Source organism: Moschus berezovskii, chromosome 15 (genome assembly GCF_049115385.1).
Source record: "Moschus berezovskii isolate FMDL1 chromosome 15, NW_MosBer_1.0, whole genome shotgun sequence".
NCBI classification, from domain to species: domain Eukaryota; kingdom Metazoa; phylum Chordata; class Mammalia; order Artiodactyla; family Moschidae; genus Moschus; species Moschus berezovskii.
In genome coordinates, this window is record NC_142474.1 from 2,320,868 (window position 1) to 2,344,064 (window position 23,197).

Genomic DNA, 23,197 nt, shown 5'->3' on the forward strand with positions numbered 1-23,197 from the left:
CTCTTCTAAATGCCTTACTTTTTTTATTATTAAAATTGTGCCTTTTTGCATTTGCATCAACAGCTCTCCTCCCCCCGCCATGAGGAGGGCTTGCCCTTCCAATGCTATAGGCAAGATTCCATTTCCTAAGGTTAAATCTGAAAAAAGAAAAACAATAGCACCTACAAAGCCCACAAAGCAAAACGATACAGAACCAAACAGAAGCTAACTTGTGGAGTGTGAGGCGTACCAGAGGAGTTTCTGGGGTTCTAGAAGAGTCGAGGTCTCTATCTGGAGGTGGTTCACTCAGGTTTGTTCAACTGGGTGAAAATCCATAGAGCCGTTTATGATATAAACACATTTTAAAGCAGAGCTCTGCATAATAAAAAGTTATCAGCAATTCCCTGGCGATCCAGTGGTTAAGACTCCGCACTTTCACTGCCAAAGGTCCGGGTTCGATCCCTGGTGGGAGAACTAAGATTCCACATGCCTCGAAATGTCGCCCCCAAAGAAACCCCAAACAAACAAACTAATAAAAAAACAAGCATCTCAATAACCTACCTCTTTTTTTTTTTTTAAGTTCTCTGAAATATTTCAATATTTCTGCAGGTTTAGTAACATCATAAAATACATTTCAACTAAAATTCACAAATCTAAAAATCTGTTAGGCATTTTTAGGCGTTTTAAGTTGGAAATGAAGACCAATGTTACATCGTAAAATGCCAATTACAAATAGTACTTCAAATAGCAAATACTACAGTTTGTCCCAAACTTTAAAAACTATTCATGAACTCAACACTGAACTATTGATGGCTATGAGAATTGTTTCCTAGCCTTTTTGAAAATTTCAACCCATTTACGTTTAAGGTAATTATTGATAAGTACGATCCCGTAGCCATTTTCTTTATTGCTTTGGGTTCAAGTTTATACACTCTTTCTGTGTTTCCTGTCTATAGAAGATCCTTCAGCATTTGTTGGAGAGCTGGTTTGGTGATGCTGAATTCCCTCAGCTTTTGCTTGTCTGTAAAGCTTTTGATTTCTCCTTCGTATTTGAATGAGATCCTTGCTGGGTATAGTAATCTGGGCTGTAGGGTATTTTCTTTCATCACTTTAAGTATGTCTTGCCACTCCCTTCTGGCCTGAAGAGTTTCTGTTGAAAGATCAGCTGTTATCCTTATGGGAATCCCCTTATGTGTTATTTGCTGCTTTTCCCTTGCTGTTTTTAATATTTGTTCTTTGTGTTTGATCTTTGTTAATTTGATTAATATGTGTCTTGGAGTATTTCGCCTTGGGTTTATCCTGTTGGGGACTCTCTGGCTTTCTTGGACTTGGGTGATTATTTCTTTCCCCATTTTAGGGAAGTTTTCAACTATTATCTCCTCAAGTATTCTCTCATGGTCTTTCTTTTTGTCTTCTTCTTCTGGGACTCCTATGATTCGAATGTTGGAGCGTTTAACATTGTCCCAGAGGTCTCTAATATTGTCCTCATTTCTTTTAATTCGTTTTTCTTTTTTCCTCTCTGTTTCATTTATTTCTACAATTCTATCTTCTAGTTCGCTTATCCTGTCTTCTGCCTCTGTTATTCTACTGTTTGTTCCCTCCAGAGTGTTTCTGATCTCATCTATTGCATTATTCATTATATATTGACTCTTTTTTATTTCTTCTAAGTCCTTATTAAATCTTTCTTCCATCTTCTCAATCCTTTTCTCCAGGTTATTTATCTGTAACTCCATTTTGCTTTCAAGATTTTGAATCATTTTCACCATCAAAATTTGAAATTCTTTATCAGGTAAATTCCCTATATCTTCTTCTTTTGTTTGTGTTGGTGGGCAATTATCTTGTTCCTTTACTTGCTGGGTATTTCTCTGCCTCTTCATCTTGCTTATATTGCTTTGCTTGGGGTGGCCTTTCCCTCTTCTTGCAGTTTGTGGAGTTCTCTTTATTATGTAGTTTCTTCGCTATGTGTGGGGTTGGACGGGTGACTTGTCCGGGTTCCCTGGTTAGGGAAGCATGTGTCGGTGTTCTGGTGGGTGGAGCTGGATTTCTTCTCTCTCCTTTAGAAGACAATGGGCTGCTTTTCTGGGAGCCTGATGTCCTCTGCCAGTATTCAGAAGTTGTTTTGTGGACTTTACTCCGCGTTCAAATGTTCTTTTGATGAATTTGTGGGGGAGAAAGTGGTCTTGCCGACTTATCCCTCCGCCATCTTGTTCCTTCCTTCCCAGAACACTGGATTCTTATATTCCACTTGGTCGTGGAGTATCTCTTCCCAGCTGCTCCATCAAGGCACAGCTGCTGTACCTTACCTTGGACGAGGGGTATCTCCTCAAGGCTGCGCCTCCTGCTTTGAATGTAGATCAGCTCCTCTCGGCCCTCCAGTGCCCAAGCAGCCACCGCCTCCTGAACGTGGGACAGCTCCTCTCGGCCACAGCCCTAACCCTGGGCACGGGGTAGCTCATCTCAGCCACGATTCTGCACGTGGTCGTTACGCCGGAGCCGGGCGTCTCCCGCGTCTGCGCCGCCGGAGCCGGGCGTCTCCCGCGTCTCAATAACCTACCTCTTAATTAGAAACAACAACAAACTGTGACGAAGGCTCAAGGGGCTGTACCCATCAGTGCCACGTCACACCTCACCTCCCTGACTGGGTGCCCATCACGTGGTCTGTGGCGCCCTGATGTCGGGGTGCCTCAAGGTCAGAACGAGGAACTGTCTTTGCTCTCCAAACACCTCCCATGGGATCAGGGCCAAGAGAACAACACTCCCAAGTGAACCAAAGATGACAACGAAAAGGGCAAGAAATAAAAAGCATGACTATTCACTAAGCCTTTTCCCAAACACCACTCCGTATGGTAATTAGATATTTTAAAATTCCAAACTGCACTGTAGTAAATAGTGACAAACAGAAAATGGCCTGTTACCTACCTTCGGTGTCCCTGGAGCCAATGGAACGAGACCCACTTGCCTTAAAAATCAAATGAAAGTGCCGGTCTTCGCCAAAGAAACGACTTGGTGAGCTCCTGCTCCAGAGCACGCGTTCTCCCAACAGGCTGTGCGCGGCCCTTTGTGACTGGCAGCCGGGGAGGGGCGGAGTTCTCGCGAGGCAGCCTCTGCACACTGCCCCCGCCGCCATCTTGATTGCAGTGGGGAGCCCAATGCAGTGCTCCCCACACAGCCAGCCTGCTGAAGGGCCTTAAGTTCAAGATGCGAGGCCTCTCCACGCGGCCCCTGCGAGCCAGTGAAACTAGACTGAGCACAAAGGAAAAGAAAAAAAGAGGTTAGATTTTATTTTGTTCAGTTCAGTTCAGTCGCTCAGTCGTGTCCAACTCTTAGCGACCCCATGAACCACAGCACGCCAGGCCTCCCTGTCCATCACCAACTCCCGGAGTTCACTCAAACTCATGTCCATCGAGTCGGTGATGCCATCCAGCCACCTCATTCTCTGTCCTCCCCATCTCCTCCTACCCCCAATCGCTCCCAGCATCAGAGTCTTTTCCAATGAGTCAACTCGTCGCATGAGGTGGCCAAAGTATTGGAGTTTCAGCTTTAGCAAAAGTCCTTCCAATGAACACCCAGGATTGATCTCCTCTAGAATGGACTGGTTCTTACCTGGATTCTATTTTTACTACTCAGGAATTTTTAATGTGGTTTACTGGTTCAAACCTAAATATCCCACAATGAAGGAAAAATACATTATAGTCCTGTCCTAACAGGTGGCTCAGTGATAAGGAACCTTCCTGCCCATGCAGGAGAGGTAAAGAGACGCAGGTTCAGTCCCTGGGTTGGGAAGATACCCTGGAGAAGGGCATGGAAACCCACTCCAGTGTTCTTGCCTGGAGAATCCCATGGACAGAGGAGCCTGGTGGGCTACAGTCCATGGAGTCACACAGAGACGGACATGACTGAGCGACTGAGCACACGCAGCATACATAAAATAGAAAATAGACTATTGGATAGCCCTAAGAACTAAGGTATAGAAGTATGCTTAATGACATGAGAGGATGCGTATAATGTTCTCGACTAAACTGTGGGGAAGGGGTATGAACAACATGGTATCTCACACACACAAGTCTAAAGAAAGTATACCACAGTGCGATCACAGGTTCTCTCTCAGTGGTGACAGTGGGATGATGGTTCTTTTCCAGAACTTAGCTCTGATACAGCCTCTTCTTTCCACTCTTTCCAGTCCCTCCGAACACACTTGCTCACTCCCAGCTTCAAAGATGACACCACCCTGACACCCAGGTCACTCACGAGGCGCTGAGGAGCCTCCCAAACCAGAATCATCCTGGAGCTTTGTCCTCTCTTCTGTAGCTGAGCCTGCGTCCGCTCTACCTCCTCAGGTGCATTTGCTCGCTCTCACCCACTCTGTCTCTCAAACACACACACAAACCCACTCTACTTCCACAAAACTTTCTCCATGGTCTCTGCCTACCAGGTCCATCAGTGCCAAGGGCAGTGTCTCCCAGTGCATCAGATACTTGAAAAATAAAACAAGACAGCTGTGTGCACACCCATTAAAGTAGAGGGTGAGAACTTCAGAAGAAACCTGCGTGCAGAGCGATGTGGCTGAAACTGGTTTCTGGGCACTGGCAACTGGGTGAAACGCCTGGAGCATCTGGGAACCTTCCGGGGAGGCCAGTGCCGTGTTCATCACTAACATTATTCCTGTTTCCCGAGGTCTTTTTTAGCGTGGACTCCAGGGTGGAGCCAGCGCTCATAACTCTAGGAGTGAGCTGCAGTAATGCTGGACACTGCCTGACTCTCAGAGAGTGTCTGAAGCCGGCATCTGAGATCAGCTAGGGAAGGAACACGCTCCCAGTCCCTGCTTTACCTCCCAGCCCACCTCTTTACATGGAGGATGAAGACACACTCATGCTGCCCTGGGTGCTCCTTTAAGTGAAAGCCTCCCAGGCTGGTTAATCACTTAGCTAAGTGCGAAGGATGTCAGTGCCATGCAAGTGGTAGATGTTAGGGATGTAGTTGGTTCACAGAACATGGCTGGCTGCCTTCAGAGGTTCATAGGCCATGGTCGGGACAGGTAACCAGGCAAAACAAGGCAGTGTGTTCAGGGATCATGGTTACTACAAGGGTTGGGGGAGCAGGGACAGACCACCAGAATTGAGACTGGGGAGGCTTCCCAGAGAAGGTGACACTGGATTTCCTTGGTATCACCTTGCTCAACAGGGAAAGTGGCCTCAACTCTTCAGAGACAAACAGAGACCCGGAGGCTGGCAGAAAGGGAATGGAGACAGAAGAGAGTGAAACAGAAGCCAGCCAGAATGTGCGGACTCTGTACTTGCAGGAGGGAATGGGGCGCGGGTGAAGGGTGGACTGGGGATGTGTTCCTTCCCTAGGCTGTCCTAGACACCAACTTCAGACACTCTTCAGACAGCGAGGGGAGAGAGAACCACTGCAGGCCTTCCATCCGAGGCACGAAATGGTCCCTGTTGTGTCCAAGCCACACAGGCCGTAGTGGGAAGACCAGACTGGAGGGAGGCAGAACCAGATCAAACATAATACCTGTGAGGGAATATTCGGGGTCAACATCCATCTAGTCATGGCTATGGTTTTTCCAGTGGTCATGTATGGATGTGAGAGCTGGACTATAAAGAAAGCTGAGCCCCAAAGAATTGATGCTTTTGAACTGTGGTGTTGGAGAAGACTCTTGAGAGTCCCTTGGACTGCAAGGAGATCCAGCCAGTCCATCCTAAAGGAGATCAGTCCTGGGTGTTCATTGGAAGGACTGATGTTAAAGCTGAAACTCCAATACTTTGGCCACCTCATGCGACGAGTTGACTCACTGGAAAAGAGTCTGATGCTTGGAGGGATTGGGGGCAGGAGGAGAAGGGGACGACAGAGGATGAGATGGTTGGATGGCATTACCGATTCAATGGACATGGGTTTGGGTGCACTCCGGGAGTTGGTGATGGACAGGGAGGCCTGGCTTCCTACAGTTCATGGGGTTGCAAAGAGTCAGACAAGACTGAGGGACTAAACTAAACTGATCAAGTATATAAAAAGTAAAATAAATAAAGTATATAAAAAGTATATCAACATAGGGAATTATACTTGGCAGTCCAGTAGTTAGGACTATGAGCTTCCAATGCAGGCAACCTGGGTTCAATCCCTGGTCAGGGAACTAAGATACTGCAAGCCTTGCAGGGTGGCAAAAAAAAAAAAAAAAAACAATAAAAATTGTATATCTTTAATTTTTTATGATGAATAAAAATTCTTTATAGCATTGGGAAGATTTTTTGTTTTTAGTGTGATTGGGAGCAGGACTAGGGCATCGCTGGAGGAATGGTCAGTCTTCAAAGGACAGTCTTCCCCTTCCTTCTGATATCACGGAATTAGGTTCTCGAAAGTTTGAAGGGGCCTTTGGACTTGGACACAGACCAGAGAATAACTGCCAGGCGACAGTCATGCATGTGGGTTGACTCCGTTCCCTTTGCAGCCCCGCTAGAGTGGGTTATTGTTCACACTTCATGACAACCCAAGACTCAAAGAAGGCAAGTCCACGTAGCCGATCGTTAGGCGCGCCCTGTGGCACAATGGAGTCCTGTTGACGGCACCCTGACATCTGTTGCATTTCTTTGTCCCCTTAGGTCTCATCACAGCATCTTATCTCCATCTGCACCTGGGTGTGTACTGTGTCTGTGCGTGAGCTCACGACCCCTTGAGGCCGGTACTGTGGGCATCAGTCTCCTTCTCCTCATGTCTCCTTAGGATGGAAGAAATCAACGGAGTGGCCACTGCAGGGTCCTGTGGAAACAGGTTTGAAACCCAGCGTCACCTCTGACTTGCTATGTGATTCAAATCAGTCTCAGCTTCCCCACCTGTAAAGTGAGTAAAAATACCAGCCGCATAGCGTTCTTGGGAAGATTGCAGCCTATCAGATGTCGCCAGCCAGGTGCCTGACTCTCATAAATATCATCTATTAATATTATTTTTTAAATTCCCCATAAGAAAAGACTCCTAAGAAAAGTTTGATAATAGGGATAAAGTTTGATAATTGAAGTGTTCACACTGCTTGACCCAGGAATTCTAGAGTTAGAAATCTGTGGATATACTCAGACAGGGACGATAGTCAACAAGGATGACCAGGGGAAACGTTGACGTTAAGATACAGGAGGGTTTCTATACTGCTGGTCAAAAGCTGCTTCCCCTCGCCCAGCAGTCCACCCCCCCAGGTTGCCTTGGCCTCTTGCTGGAGCCATCTGGGGAGTCCCAGGATCCGGCAACTAAAGGGTTAACACTGGTTCCCCTGGGGACCCCCTGGACCCTGCTCCCTCTCACTGCCTGCTGCCTTCTGATTGGTCCAGGCATCTCTTTGCAGCTGCACCATCACAGCCACTACCTCCAGATCAAGGATGTTTCCATGTTTCATTTGCTTCTTTGCATGTTATTTGTGTGGGTGGGAGGGGGGCGCGGCACACATCTGGAAGCAACCTAAGTGTTTCATAATAGGAGGCTCATTAAGTAAATTATGACATGTCCCTCCTATTGAATATCATGCAGCTTTATAAGAAAGAACAGTTGACTCTAAAGTGTAGACATTAAAGACAAGATGTATCTTTCAGTCACCAAGGCAGGTCACCTATGCATATATATGGTATAATTCCACTTGTGCAAAGTAAATGGAACAGACATTTATGGGTGAATATATCTATGTAAGACATGTAATGAACTGTACATAGCATTCAACTGATAGCACTTATTTAAAATTTTTGGCCATGTGTACTTGTTACTATTATATTTACATTAGTATTGTTTTGAAACAGACGGGACTCCGAACAAACTGTAGTGGGTTCTGGCCACTGCAAGAAAACTTGGCAAAAGGGACCACAGGGAGCCCTGGGAACCTGCAATGTGCGTGGGAAATACAGGGTTAACACCCCTCCCCAGTCAGCCTGCTCCCGCAACCCTGCAATTAGGCTAATTAAGCAGCTTCAGGAGCTGGGCGGAAATGTAATTGGCGGCAGACACCTGAGATCTCAAAGGTAGAGACTCCAAGGCGCTCCTGGAGGGGTGCAGGCTCTGTAGAGGCGAGGAGCTCAGTGCAGGGCTTATCTGAAAGGATTCTCCTTCCAGACTTCAGAGACCGTTTGGAACAGACTCCCCCTCCCCCCAGCCCTGGGGGCATTTCAAAGTGTTGAGAACAGGGAATCAGTATGGAAAGGGGGTGAAAAGCAGAGTGGAAGCTCTCCATTCACTGAATTTTTTAAAGGGGTGTTTTACCATTCATTGAGAAAGAAAAAGGAGCCTCTCTTCACTGAATAAATATATTGGATTCTTTCAGGGCGAGAAGGTCTGAGCCAAGGCCTGGGGATGGAACAGAGGGTCCTGCCGGGTTGCAGGCTGCAGGGTTCGGGCTCTTTGTGCCATCTACCACTTTCCGAGGGCCCACTGTGTGCCAGGCGCCGGTCTAAGGCTCTTCCTGCTTATCCATGCAGCCCGTGTCTCCCAGTGCAACGTATGCTGCCACCTTTCACCCAGTCTAGGATGTACGTTTTTAGCGTTTATAACTAGAATTACCCGAGTTAGCAAATAAATTGCAGGATCCCAATCAAATTAGAAGTTTGGATAAACAATCAGTTTCCGCTTTTGTATAGACATATCCCAAGTATATGCTCCAAATAAACTGATCCTAAGCATTATTCCCAGATGTTCAAGCAGGTTTTAGAAAAGGCAGAGGCACCAGAGATCAAATTGCCAACATCCGCTGGATCATGGAGAAAGCAAGAGAGTTCCAGAAAAACATCTATTTCTGCTTCATTGACTATGCCAAAGCCTTTGACTGTGTGGATCACAATAAACTGTGGAACATTCTGAAAGAGATGGGAATCCCAGACCACCTGACCTGCCTCTTGAGAAACCTGTATGCAGGTCAGGAAGCAACAGTTAGAACTGGACATAGAACAACAGACTGGTTCCAAATAGGAAAAGGAGTACGTCAAGGTTGTATATTGTCACCCTGCTTATTTAACTTCTATGCAGAGTACATCATGAGGAACGCTGGGCTGGAAGAAGCACAAGCTGGAATCAAGATTGCTGGGAGAAATATCAATAACCTCAGATATGCAGATAACACTACCCTTATGGCAGAAAGTGAAGAGGAACTCAAAAGCCTCTTGATGAAAGTGAAAGAAGAGAGTGAAAAGGTTGGCTTGAAGCTCAACATTCAGAAAACAAAGATCATGGCATCTGGTCCCATCACTTCATGGCAAATAGATGGAAAAACAGTGGAAACAGTGTCAGACTTTATTTTTTTGGGCTCCAAAATCACTGCAGATGCTGATTGCAGCCATGAAATTAAAAGACGCTTGCTCCTTGGAAGGAAAGTTATGACCAACCTAGATAGTATATTAAAAAGCAGAGACATTACTTTGCCAACCAAGGTCCATCTAGTCAAGGCAATGGTTTTTCCCGTGGTCATGTATGGATGTGAGAGTTGGACTGTGAAGAAAGCTGATCGCCGAAGAATCGATGCTTTTGAACTGTGGTGTTGGAGAAGACTCTTGAGAGTCCCTTATACTGCAAGGAAATCCAACCAGTCCATTCTAAAGGAGATCAATCCTGGATGTTCATTGGAGGGACTGATGCTAAAGCTGAAACTGCAATACTTTGGCCACCTCATGCGACGAGTTGACTCACTGGAAAAGACTCTGATGCTGGGAAAGGTTGGGGCGGGAGGAGAAGGGGACGACGGAGAATGAGATGGCTTGATGGCATCACCAACTCTGTGGACATGAGTTTGAGTGTACTCCGGGAGTTGGTGATGGACAGGGAGGCCTGGCGTGCTGTGATTCATGGGGTCGCGGAGAGTCGGACACGACTGAGTGACTGAACTGAACTGAACTGAACTGAAGCATTATTCATTTTTTATCTGAATTTTAAATTTAGCTAGACATACTGTATTTTATGTGGCAACTCAAAACATTTCTAAAGTACCTATAAGTCTTCGAGTCAGTGGGCTGTTTTATAATTAGTTACAATCTTTTTTTTCTTCCTCGTTCGTGATGCTGCATTTCGGTGGCTTCTTGGGGTGGTCAAACTGTGATATTATTATGCCCATTTGACAGATGAGCAGACTGAGGCTGAAGGAGATTAATTCACTCCCCGAGGCTGCAAAGCCAATGGCACAGTCAGGATTTGAACCCTGTCAGGCTGCTCCAGGACTGCACACCTGTCTACTGTGCTTCTAGCTGAGGAGCTACACTCTTCGTGTCAAAGAGCAATCAATGGGTTCATTAGGAGCCACTTTGTTACACTTCTGATTTGTCTCTCTTTTTTTTTTTTTTGCTTAAAATTCTGTAAAGCCTTTTGGATCTGTATCTGTAGTTTCTTGCATAAGAAGAGTTGGGGTTCAAGTTCAAGTCATAGATTACAGATTTTCTCTGATATTAAAAAATGAACTCCTTATACACATGTGTATCAATTTCTCAAGTATTTACTATTAATTAGCACCTATAATTATAAGCCACCTTCCTGCCTAAGCATTCTATTTTTATAAGAAAGGGAAAAATAATGATAAAGTCAAATGATACACATTTCCAGGTATAGTTTTGTGTCAATAATCAGTCGATTCAACCTCTTAGCCCTGCTACTGGATCAGAATAATTTCATATTCTCAGTGGTAACCTTGGGTACCAAGATATCTTCAGTCAAAGTCAGAATCATACTGATTCTAATTATAAATACATTTGAGGAAATGTTTGATAACAAACGAGAAAGATTTTTATTTTTCCCTTCAATTTCATACCAATAAAACATGCCTTTATTTCTTTTATCTAAAAATTAAGTAAATTCTCCTCCTTCCATGGAGGAGGCTCCCAACCATCAAGTGGATACAGATGGTGCTGCAGTTTGCAAGTCAGAACGGAGGGCCGAGTGGGTGTACCTTGTTTCCCTGGCTGCATCTGGGAAGGGGAGAGGGCTAAGGAAATAGACTCTAAAATTATCAGCTTGTAACAAGTGTTCAAAGCCCAGCATTCATTCGTCCAACAAATATTTATTTAGGCTTCCTATACACCAGGACATTTCCAGAACTAGAGACCTGGAATGAAAGGGAAATAGGAAAAAAATTCTTTACTCTCATGGAATTCAGCCTTAGAGTGTAAAGACAGAAGATGAATAATCCAGTTATATAGTGTGGCAGGGGGTGATAAAAATGATGGAGGGAAGTAAAGCAACCAGAGAAAAGGGAGTTGTTGGGGTTCTGGGGGACTCTTAGTGGAAAGGGGACATTTGAAATGAGGGGTGTTGGCCACCCTCGTCATCCAGTGAAGTAAGGATACACTAGGCCACATGGGTTATGACGTCTGGAGCAGTGCTAGAGGCATTTCTTTCCTCCGTTTTAAGTGTAATTCATTCATTTGTCAGCTTGATAGCTTTTTTTCCTTTTTTAATAATGGCTGTGTTTAACGACTGATCACAGAATTTCTTCAGATCTACCAGCCAACTCCTGTGAGCCTGTGTAAATCAGTTCCACTCACTTACCAACCACTGTTTACTCTCTTAATGCCTACCCATCCTTCAGGGCCTAGTGGTAAAGAGACCACCTGCAGTGCAGGAGATACAGGAGACTTGAGTTCAGTCCCTGGGTCAGGAAGATCCTCTGGAAATGGAAAGGGCAATGCAGTCCAGTATTCTTGCCTGGGAAATCCCATGGACGGAGTAACCAACATGGTGGGCTACAGTCCATGGGGTTGCAGAGTCAGACACTACTGAGCACACAACCTTCATGCCTCAGTAGTCTTTGGTCAGGGAACTCTCAGAGCGTCCACCACAGGCCTGCCCGCCTTGCGTTATCTGATCGTATGTGAGATGACTGTTCTGTTGTCTTGACCCTCCGAGAGGTCAGCTCTGTGAAACCAGCATTCTGGTCTGTCCTGCCTGGAGGACAGGACACTCCCAGAGCTTTGTAGATAGTAGGTGCCCGAAGAACGTTTGTTTAAGGCATCCATGAGTGAGTATTTCCAGTAGGGCTTTCTCCACATCTGACACGTGCAAGTTTTGGTGATATTGTAAGGTTATGTAAAACTTTGTGCCCAAAGAGTAAATCATTTATTAGGTAAACGGCTGACCCACTCTCCAGCTCTTTGCAGGAGCTCTGTCTTTTTTTATGTCCTGGACCCTGTTGGGAGTCTGAGTAAGCCTGTGATGTCCTCTCAGAATTTTTTTCAATTTAAATTCATTTATTTTTAATTGGAAGATACTGCTTTACAGTGTCGTGCTGGTCTCTGCCGCACACCAACGTGCGTCAGTGACAGGTACACGCGGTCTCCTCCCTCTCGAGTCTCCCTTCGTCAGAATTGTTTTTAAATCTATAAAAACGCATTAGCAGGCAAAGGAAACCAATTATATTAAAATGCAGTTACTTTTTTAAAAATTTAACAAATACATGATATGATAATATGTGCTTTTTTATTAACACACTAAACGACAGGGCCAGTGGGAAGTCTAATAACAACTGTGATTTTGAAGCAGCAACAACTGTAAATGATACTTCAAATAATCCCTGAGTGGAGTGATATGAAAACATCTGAGTAACTGGTGACAAAGGTTCCGTTACTGCTAACTTTTTCTCATTTTTAAAATGAGAAAAATAATAACCTTCAGGTTAGTGTTGTGTGTTTATCTATTTATCTTGAATTTTATCTAAGGATCACTTGGGGTGATCCATGGGCACTAGGTTAAAGATTCCTGTGAAGAGATCCATTAGCCCAAGGATTCAAAGCATTCATATCAAAGGTCTCCCCCTAAGAAAGAGACTCTACAAATGAAAAGCCAAGATTTTCTGTCAGATGTTCCTGAATTCAGCTTCCTGTGGCCTGCCTCTTGCGGGCTTTGTGACCTTGGACACATTTCTTAACTACTCTGAGCTTCAGTGTCATCATTTGCAAAATGGGGCTAATGGCAGTCGCCTCCAAGGTCTGTTTTGATGCTTAAATGGTAGAGAGCCATGCCTGACATGTAATCAATGCCCAGAAAATGGCAGCTACTGTTTCTATTTTAATTGTGCCAATTCTTTTTGACTGGGAAGCTCCAGTGCTTTTAACAGAATCAAACAGGGTCATTCACTGGTGACTCAAGTGAAAGTGTTCGTCGGTCGTGTCCAGCTCTTTGCAACCTTGTGGACTGTAGCCCACCAGGCTCCTCTGTCCATGGGGTTTTCCAGGTAAGAATACTGGAGTGGGTTGCCATTTCCTACTCCAGGGGATCTTCCCAACCCAGGGATCGAACCCTGGTCTCCTGACTACAGGCAGTCTCCTGCATTGCAGGCAGATTCTTTACTGCCTGAGCCACCAGGGAAGCCCCATTGTTAACTTAAGAGAGGGAACCTATCATGGGGCAGAGAGCAGAGGGCCCATGTGTATCAGCTGATTCTTCTAAGAGGACTTCGGGCTTTTTATTAGAAACCACCTTGATCAGAGGAGCTAAAAGGCCAAAGAAGAATCCACAAGGGTCCTGAAGCCTTGCCAGTGACGTCCGCCCTCCAGATGCTGCAGCCGGGTCCAGATTGGGTGGTCCTCCAGCCCCGCTTACCCAGGACTGCCCCGTTAGTGCTTGTAGTTTCCATAGGGTTCTTTTTTTTTTTCTTAATTTTTTGTATATGACTGTGCTGGGTATTCTTTGTGCAAGAGGGCTTTCTCGAGTTGCAGCAAGAGGGTCCCTTTCTTCATTGCGATGCACAGGCTCCTTATTGCAGCGGCTTCTCTTCCTGAGGAGCAGTCTTCAGTACTGCCGGGCCCAGTAGCTGTGGCGTGTGGGCTTAGTTACCCTGCGGTATGTGGGATCTTCCTGGACCAGGGCTCAAACCCTCGTCCCCTGCTTTGGCAGGCAGATTCTCAACCACTGGACCACAAGTGAGGTCCTCCATGTGATTCTCAATAGCACCCTTTCTGCTCTTGATAGCATCCCAGTTTGTATGCCTTATTAGATGGTTATTGTGGGTAAGGACCACCCTCCCCTCTGAGCACCCAAGCACCTGATGAAACTCTTTTGAAGGAACAGTTAATATGACACATTTTCCCTTCCTTAGCAGAATTCAGAAAGGAAGTTTGCAGACTCTGGATTTCTGGTCCTTTTCTTCCAGGCTTCCGGAATCATTCTTGTATATGGGCTTTGGGCGTTTCCCAAGGTGGCTCAGTGGGTAAGGAATCCACCTGCAGTGCAGAGACACAGGAGACATGGGTTTGATCCCTGGGTGGGGAAGATCTCCTGGAGGAGGAAATGTTAACCCACTCCAGTATTCCAGCTTGAAGAATCCCATGGATGGAGGAGCCTGGAGGGCTCAGCCTATAGGGTCACAAAGAGTCGGACATGACTGAAGCGACTGAGCAAGTACGCAGGCCTGGGCTTTGGAGGGAAAGAAACCTGGCAGCACAGTAGCCAACCATCGCGCTTTGCCTGGATTGGAGAGGCCTTTCCAGATGCAAGGTTTCAGCGTGAACACTGGGGCAGTCAGGCTGGTTGGCCATGCTGTTAATAACTGGGATCAAACCCTGACTGTGCTGTTTACCATCTGCGTGACCCTGGTGATGTTATTTTTTTCCTCTCGAGCCTCACTGTTTTGATGTCCCAGTGGGAATAACAATGTTTACCCCCACAGTATTATTATAAGGATTAAGTAAGATAATATTTTTCATAAGGATTAAGGGAAGTAATATATAACCACCCCCCAATGACTTCTAGCCAAATAAAACTTAGTAATAAAACCCAAAGTCCTTATCGTGGCTTACGATGTCCTACACAGTCTGGTCCTTGGGTAGCCTCCAACATAACCCTTCCTGTCTCCCACCTCCCTCGGATCCCTCCGTGCAAGCGCTGCTCTTCACGCTGGCCCGCGCACACCACGCTGACGCCTCCTCTGGGCCTTTGCACTTGCCGCCCCCTCTGCCCGGGATGCTGGTCCTGAGGTCTCCTCATCATAGCCTCTGTGTCAGCGACATGTCTACAGAGAGCGCGTCCCTGGTCGCCGCTGGAACGGCCTCCCCGTCGCTGCCTGCGGCTGTCCGAGCTTCGCTTTTCTCCTCACAGTGTTTGTCGCCGCCGGGCCCTGCGTCTTCTGGTGCTGTTCCGGCTGCGCTGGGTGCGTCTTCGGTGTGTGTGGCCCTTCACTGCAGCTTGCAGGCTTCTCTGCAGCTGCCACGTGCAGGCTGAGTTGCCCCACACGTGTGAGATCTCAGTTCACCAGCCAGGGTCCTAGTCGGACCTACATTCCCTGCATAGAAAGACAGAGGCTTTTTCTTGTTTTTTAATAAATTTATTTATTTTTTCATTGAAGGATAATTGCTTTATAGAATTCTGTCGTTTTCTGTCGAACATCAGCATGAATCAGCCATAGGTGTACGTATGTCCCCTCCCTCTGGACCCCCTCCCACCTCCCTCCCCATCCCGCGCTCTAGGTTGATACAGAGCCCTGTGTGAGTTTCCTGAGAAGTACAGCACATTCCCGCCGGCTGCCTGTTTTACATGAGATGACGTAAGTGTCCATGTTACTCTCTCCATACGTCTCACCTCTCCTCCCCTCTCCCCTGAAAGGCAGATTCTTAACCACTGAACCACCAGGGAAGTCCCTAATATTAATTTATAAACTGTCATATTCAGTTATCTATTACTTGGCTTCTCCGTTGATCTATACGTTCCCTGAAGCAGATACTCAGTTTTAGTCACTGACTCCATCTCCCCTATACCTTGAGCAGCGGCTAGCAAGGGCAGGCAGTACTTTTAGAAAGAAATGAACACATCTAACACAGCAGCAGGGTTGCTGAAAGAGCCAGCAGCCAGAACCAGCTTCTGCTGGACTCAGAAGCTGAGTCCGGGAAATGGTACCCGTCCTTGTGGCTGCTCCTCTGTGGGCCTTTGGGAAATGCTAGGAAGGTCTGCTGGTACCTGTTTGTGCTTCAGGAGATGCTTGCCAGTTTGCTTATCAATCGGCTACATCCACGGAGTCGCAAAGAGTCGGACACGACCGCGGTGACTGAGCACACAGCACGTGACTGGCAAGTGCCGAATCAAGTGTGCACCCACAGTCCCCCAGCCGAGCCCACAGGCTCTCTTCTGTTGCTGGAGTCCATTTCTGGGGCAAAGATGAAGAGGCATCCTTTCTGAGGCAGGATGTGAGGTGGAAGATAACTTTGAAAGCCAGGATTAACCTAAAATCACATTAGCCAAGTTGTGCCTGGAAATCCCTTGAGCCTAAATCTCCCGTGGTGAGGGTGTGGCGTGGGATATACAGCTCTGAGCCCTTTCTGTACACGTTCAAGACTGGAGATCCTCTGAGCCGGACTGAAGAGAGGAGCACAGGAGCCTGTCTGTGCCTGCGTGCTTGCGCGCAGTCACACCTCCCCGTCCTAGGACGGCTGTCCCAGCAGGGAAGGTGGGTGGTGGAGAGCTGGGAAGCGGCCTTGCTTATCACGGGGCTCAGCTCCACGCACACAGGTCAGTCTCTGTGACCTTGACGGGAGTTCATAGCTTTGTTTGCAGTTGTGAGAATTAACGGGGAGAGTGCTCATTGTGAAAATGTGTACGTTTGTGTGGTAGGAGGGAAGGGGGACAGGTGAATTAAATTCAGCCTAAAAAGTAAATGTACATGCAGCATTTCACACTGACTGCTCCGTCACCAGTATTTTCAAGTTTTAAAGATGCCAAGGGCAGTGTTATGAAAAGAGGGAAGCTAGACTCATTCATTCATCCGATATTTTCATCCACTATATTCTGGAGTGGCGAAGGGCGTACAGAGGTCAACGGCTTCAGCAAAGTCCCCTCCCTCGGGCCACTTACATTCCAGAGGTGGAGACAGTGGACTGGTGAACAATTACGCCTCGGCTGGCGAGGGTGTGGAGATGCTGGACGCTGATTCGCTGAGAGTGGAAATGTAAAATGCCAGCCGCGCTGGAAAACCAGCCGGCGGTTCCCCAAACGCTTACATACAGAGTTACTATGTGACCCGGAAATTGTACTTCTAGATCTGTACCCAGGAGAAAATGAAAACACGTGTCTACACAAAAACCTGAAGGTTTATTGGCAGAGTTATTTATAATAGCCAAAATGAAGACACAACTCTAATGTTCACCAACTACTGAATGTCTTAAAAAGTTACATAACGTTTCTATACAGTGGAGAATTACTAGGCCATACAATGGAATGATGCGCCGAAGTGTGCTACTCCCTGGGTGGGCCTTGCTAAGTGAAAGAAGCCAGTCACAAAAGACCGCATAGTGCTCGATTCTGTCTATAGGAAGCGCCACCAGTAGGCGAATCTAAGACAAAAGTAGATGAGGGGTTTGCTTAGGGCTGAGAAAGCAAGTAATGGAGAGTGACATCCAGAGGCACCGAGTTCCTTTGTGAGATGATGGGAATGTTCTAAAATTGACTGCGGTGATGGTTACACAAGGCTATGAATATACTAAAAACCATGAAATTGCACACTTTAAATGGATGAATTATATGGTTTGTGAATGATATCTCAATAACGCTCTTTAGAACAAAACAAGTACATCCTGGACCATCATGGAGAAAATTACTATGGAGAAAATAGAGCAGGAAGAGGGGATACACTGATTTTGGGAGAGAGCAGTGTGCTTTCAGATGAAGTGGTCAAGAAATTCCTGTATGAAGAGGTGGCATCTCGGCCAAGATGGACTAGAGTGAGAGCGTGAGCAGAGTGAACATCTGGGGAGCGTCCAGCAGGGCACCTGGAGGAAGGGGCCCCGTGGCAGGAGCGTGGGGCTGTGGCAGGAGCGTGGGGCTGTGGCAGGAGTGTGTGTGTCTGGGCAGAGGGCGCACAGGGAACACTGGTGAGAGCCTGGCACGGCAGCCGCCCTCTCCAGACGACCTCGGGCTGGTGACCAGGGGAGGCACAGAGGACTGAGCAGCCTGCCTGGAGGCCAGGAGGTGAGAGCCCCCAGCAGACCTGAAGACCTGTGTGCCGGCGCCCAGCCCCAGCCACCAGGTGGGGTGACCACCGTCCTTGGCTGCCTGACTGGATATTCAGCCTTTCTAATCTCATTGTCAGATGCACTAACTGAGTCATTTCACTGTGAGCTTATGTTCCTAGGAGGGAAGTGGCTGAACCTTTGCAAAGAAAATGGGGGAAAAGGTTAAACTGTAATGTGTAAGTCATAGCCTCACCTTCTGTCCAAAGAGTTCTAAAATTAGAGTGCATGCACAGTCCGTGTATATTAAAGACTTCTGCCCAGACTAGTTAGGTTCAAGTGATTGAGGGATGTGAACATGTAATTTCCTGGTGAGAGACTTGGCATTTCTAAGCTATGAAAAAGATTTGCATGTCACTGCTATTTCAAGCGGAGAAGGCAATGGCACCCCACTCCAATACTCTTGCCTGGAAAATCCCGTGGACAGAGGAGCCTGGTGGGCTGCAGTCCATGGGGTCTCTGAGTCGGACATGACTGAGCGACTTCACTTTCACTTTTCACTTTCATGCATTGGAGAAGGAAATGGCAACCCACTCCAGTGTTCTTGCCTGGAGAATCTCAGGGACGGTGGTACCTGGTGGGCTGCCGTCCGTGGGTTTGCACGGAGTCGGACACGACTGAAGCGACTTAGCAGCAGCAGCTATTTCAAGAGCAAGTTATTTTCTCAACTTTCATCTCTTAACAATGCAGAATGACTTTGTCGCTGTTGTTCAGTCTCTTAAGTCGTGTCCAACTCTTTGCAGCCCCATGGACTGCAGCAAGCCAGGCTGCCCTGTTCTCTGCTGTCTCCAGGAGTTTGCCCAAGTCTCTCATGTCCATTGAGTCAGCAGTGCTGTCTAACCATCTCATCTTCTGCTACCCCCTCCTCCTTTGCCTTCAATCTTTCCCAGCATCAGGGTTTTTTCCAGTGTATTGGTGCTTTGCATCAGGTGCCCAAAGTATTGGAGTTTCAGCTTTAGCATCAGTCCTTCCAATGAATAATCAGGCTTGATTTCCTTTAAGATTGACTGGTTTGATCTCCTTGCAGTCCAGGGGACTCTCAAGAGTCTTCTCCAATACCACAGTTCAAAAGCATCAATCCTTCGATGCTCAACCTTCTTTATGGTCCGAGTCTCACATCTGTACGTAACTACTGGAAAAACCATAGCTTTGAATATACAAAACTCTGTTGACGAAGTGATGTCTCTGCTTTTTAAGGGGAGGGTCAAGTTTAGCATAGATTTGGTGTAACATGAGTCAGTAAGTGTTGGCCTTGCTACAAAAACACCATCCATGTTCCCAGGTGTTCTTCAGCCACTTTTCTAGACGGGTGGTTAGGATGTCTGGCTTCTGCCATGGTTTGTAATCAGGTTGCTGTTGATGAGATAGAATGAGATTGGCAAGTCCAGTGGGACCCAGACAAAGAGCAGGGCTGTGGGGATGAGAGTTCCAAGCTGGGATTCTGGACCCATGAATGGCTGGACCACAGGTGGGCTCAGGACTGTGGGCATGTGGGAGCTGACGTTTAAATCTGCAGGAGCCTCACAAGCTGGATGTTAAACACAGCTTTTAAAAAAAATTAACTTTATTGAAATATAGTTGATTTACAATGTTGTGTTAATTTTTGCTGGACAACAAAGTGACTCGGTTATACTTACATGTATATACGCACATGTATATTTCATATTATTTTCCCCTATTGTTAAATACAGTTTATGAAAAATTTAAAATTCTACAAATGTATAATAAAGGATGTTAAATACAAAGGATAAGCTAAGCGAAAGAAGCTAGATATAAAAGGACAATTACTGTGGGATTCTACTTTTATGAGGTACCTGGAATAGGGACATTCATAGAGACAGAAAGAATAGAGGTTCCCAGGGACTTGGGGACGGAGAAGGGAATAGGAGTCATTGATTGATGGGGACAGAGCTTCTGATTGGGATGATGAAAACGTTCTGGAAATAGTGGTGATGGTTATATAACATTGTAAATATTGTTAATGCCCTTGAATTAGACACTTAATGGCTCAAGTGGTCAATTTGATGTATGTTTTACAGCGTCTGTATAACTTGAAACACATACTCAAGACTCATAACTTTCTAATGGTTTTCCTACGCTTTACTGTTGCCCTTAAGGTTACTTACTTGTCTGGTGGAAATGAAACATAGCATTATCGCACATCTTCTCCCAACTCTGTCCAGTGGCTGAAGCTCCAGCTGACACAGTGGAGCAGGAAAGCTGCCCTGTCAACCTCAAAATTGTGGGGGGAAAAAAGTGATTCAAGTTACAAAATTCTGACATGGTTTATTACTTAGTGATTGAGCTTCCCCAGTGGCTCAGCTGTAAAGAATCTGCCTGCCAATGCAGAGCACCCAGACATTACTGGTTTGATCCCTGGGTTGGGAAGGTCCCTTGGAGAAGGAAATGACAACCCACTCCAGTATTCTTGCCTGGGAAATCCCGTGGACAGAGGAGCCTGGTGGGCTACAGTCCATAGGGTCACAAAGAGCCAGACACAGCTTAGCAACTAACCAGCAACAACAGAGGGGAAGTCAGGGTCCCTGGTTGGGGAATTGAGATTCTGCAAGTCAAGTGGCGTGGCCAACAAAATAAACAAAAATTGGTAAGAATGAACTAAGGATACACAAGATGAATAAATCTCAGAAACATCATAGGGGTCCCTAGTGGTTCAGTGGCTGCGAATCTCCTACCTCTGTGGGGGACACTGTTCAGTTACTGGTCGGGGAGAGGGGGAATCCCAGCAGCCTCAGAGCAGCAAAGGCCCCCGCCACAGCTGGTGAAACTGGCACACCTGGAGCGCCCGCTCTGGGACAGAGAGGAGCCCCCTGCACCACAGACAGGAGCCCGTGGGTGGCGATGAAGACCCAGCGCAGCCAGAAATGAGTACAGCAACCTTTTTAATAAAAAACGAACGGAGCTTTTCATGAAGATGGCGCCGAAGGCGAAGAAGGAAGCCCCTGCCCCTCCTAAAGCTGAAGCCAAAGCAAAGGCTTTGAAGGCCAAGAAAGCAGTGTTGAAAGGTGTCCACAGTCACAAGAAAAAGAAGATCCGGACATCACCCACCTTCCGGCGGCCCAAAACACTGCGGCTCAAGAGGCAGCCCAAATATCCTCAGAAGAGCGTCCCCAGGAGAAACAAACGACCACTACGCCATCATCAAACTCCCCCTCACCACCGAGTCAGCCATGAAGAAGACAGGAGACAGCAACACACTGGTGTTCATCGTGGCTGTCAGGGCCAACGAGCGCCAGATTAAACAGGCTGTGAAGAAGCTCTGTGACACTGACGTGGCTAAGGCCAATACTCTGATCAGGCCTGATGGAGCGAAGAAGGCATATGTTCGACTGGCTCCTGACTATGATGCTTTGGATGCTGCCAACAAAATTGGGATCATCTAAACTGAGTCCAGCTGGCTAATTCCAAATATAAAAGTTTTCACTATTAAAAAAAAAAAAAACAGAACACATTGGAATGCTGAAAGAAGCCAGACAAAATGTGTACATTTTGCCCGGTTCTATTTACATGAAGCTCTAGAACTGGCCAGCCTGTTCTGAGCTGTGAGAACTGCTGTGGGGGTGGGCAGTTCTTACTGGGAGGAGACAGGAGGGAGTTTATGGGGAGGGGGAGTGATGGGAGGTTCTGTGTCAGTTTGGGCCATGGCTACAAGGTTGTAGACATTTGTTGAAATGGTGAAACTGTACTGGAAGTTTTTGTAATTTATTGCATGTAAATTTGGACCCCAGCTCATCACCATCAAGGCGGGCTTCCAAAGGCTTTCTCAGGTTCGGAGGAGCTGGCAGGCTCCGTGAGTCACATCATTAGGGAAGCAGGGGCTAGGGGGTTAATGTCAGCATTAAATGTGTCCTCACTTGCTCCTGCTACTACACAAAGGAGGATAATGCATTTACGTCTTCAGGAGACACGCAGGAAGCATCAACAGAACATGCGTGTAATTCCATTCCTGCCAGCTGGCATGACCGGGGTTTGTCTCCAGGGAAGCCAGCTTTATTTTCCCAGGAGTTTGCTGGCAGGAAGGGCTGAAACGCTGCCTTCCTGGAGGGACATGACAGGAAGGAGAGCAGGGATCTCTGGGGAACCTTCCACAGGAGTCAGGCCCCGAGCAGAGAGCTGGGGGTCATGCTCCTGCACGTTATGCAGCAGGTTGGCGTCGTTCTTTAGTCGTCAAGGTGTGTCTGACTCTTTGGGAGCCGATGAACTGTAGCCCAGCAGGCTTCTCTGTCCATGGAATTCTCCAGGTAAGAGTACTGGACTGGGTGAGCCATTCCCTTCTCCAGGGGATCTTCTTGGCCCAGTGATCGAACCCACATCTCCTGCTTTACAGACAGATTCTTTACCATCTGAGCCACCAGGGAAGCTGTTTATGCTGCTGCTGCTAAGTCACTTCAGTCATGTCCGACTCTGTGCGACCCCATAGACAGCAGTCCACCAGGCTCCCTGTCCCTGGGATTCTCCAGGCAAGAACACTGGAGTGGGTTGCCATTTCCTTCTCCAATGTGTGAAAGTGAAAAGTGAAAGTGAAGTCGCTCAGTCGTCTCCGACTAGTAGCGACCCCATGGACTGCAGCCCACCAGGCTCCTCTGTCCATGCGATTTTCTATGCAAGAGTACTGGAGTGGCTTGCCATTGCCTTCTCCAGTTTATACAGCATCAGTTCAGTTCAGTTCAGTCGCTCAGTCGTGTCCGACTCTCTGCGACCCCATGAATCACAGCACGCCAGGCCTCCCTGTCCATCACCAACTCCCGGAGTTCACTCAAACTCATGTCCACAGAGTCGGTGATGCCATCCAACCATCTCATTCTCGGTCGTCCCCTTCTCCTCCCGCCCCAACCTTTCCCAGCATCAGAGTCTTTTCCAGTGAGCCAACTCGTCGCATGAGGTGGCCAAAGTATTGCAGTTTCAGCTTTAGCATCAGTCCTTCCAATGAACACCCAGGATTGATCTCCTTTAGAATGGACTGGTTGGATCTCCTTGCAGTCCAAGGGACTCCCAAGAGTCTTCTCCAGCACCACAGTTCAAAAGCATCAATTCTTCAGTGATCAGCTTTCTTCACAGTCCAACTCTCACATCCAGAAGCCAGTAATTCTCTCACTTAAAAGAATCCCTTCAAATACAGCCCACTATTTAACCAGGGAGACTAATCAAATTGAATCATACCAATAGAAATGAACACAAATTCTCTTGTAGAGCCCTCCAGCTGCCCCTAGGCTAAGGGGAGCAAATGTGGTGGGAACCCTGGAGCATGTATTTTGGGGCCT

The 23,197-nt window shown here is 47.0% G+C and overlaps 1 pseudogene; it reads left to right on the forward strand.

Moving 5' to 3' along the window:
- The first annotated feature begins 20,817 nt into the window (after nt 1-20,817).
- On the forward strand, nt 20,818-21,319 carry LOC129556157 (large ribosomal subunit protein uL23 pseudogene; annotated as a pseudogene).
- The last annotated feature ends 1,878 nt before the right edge of the window (nt 21,320-23,197 follow it).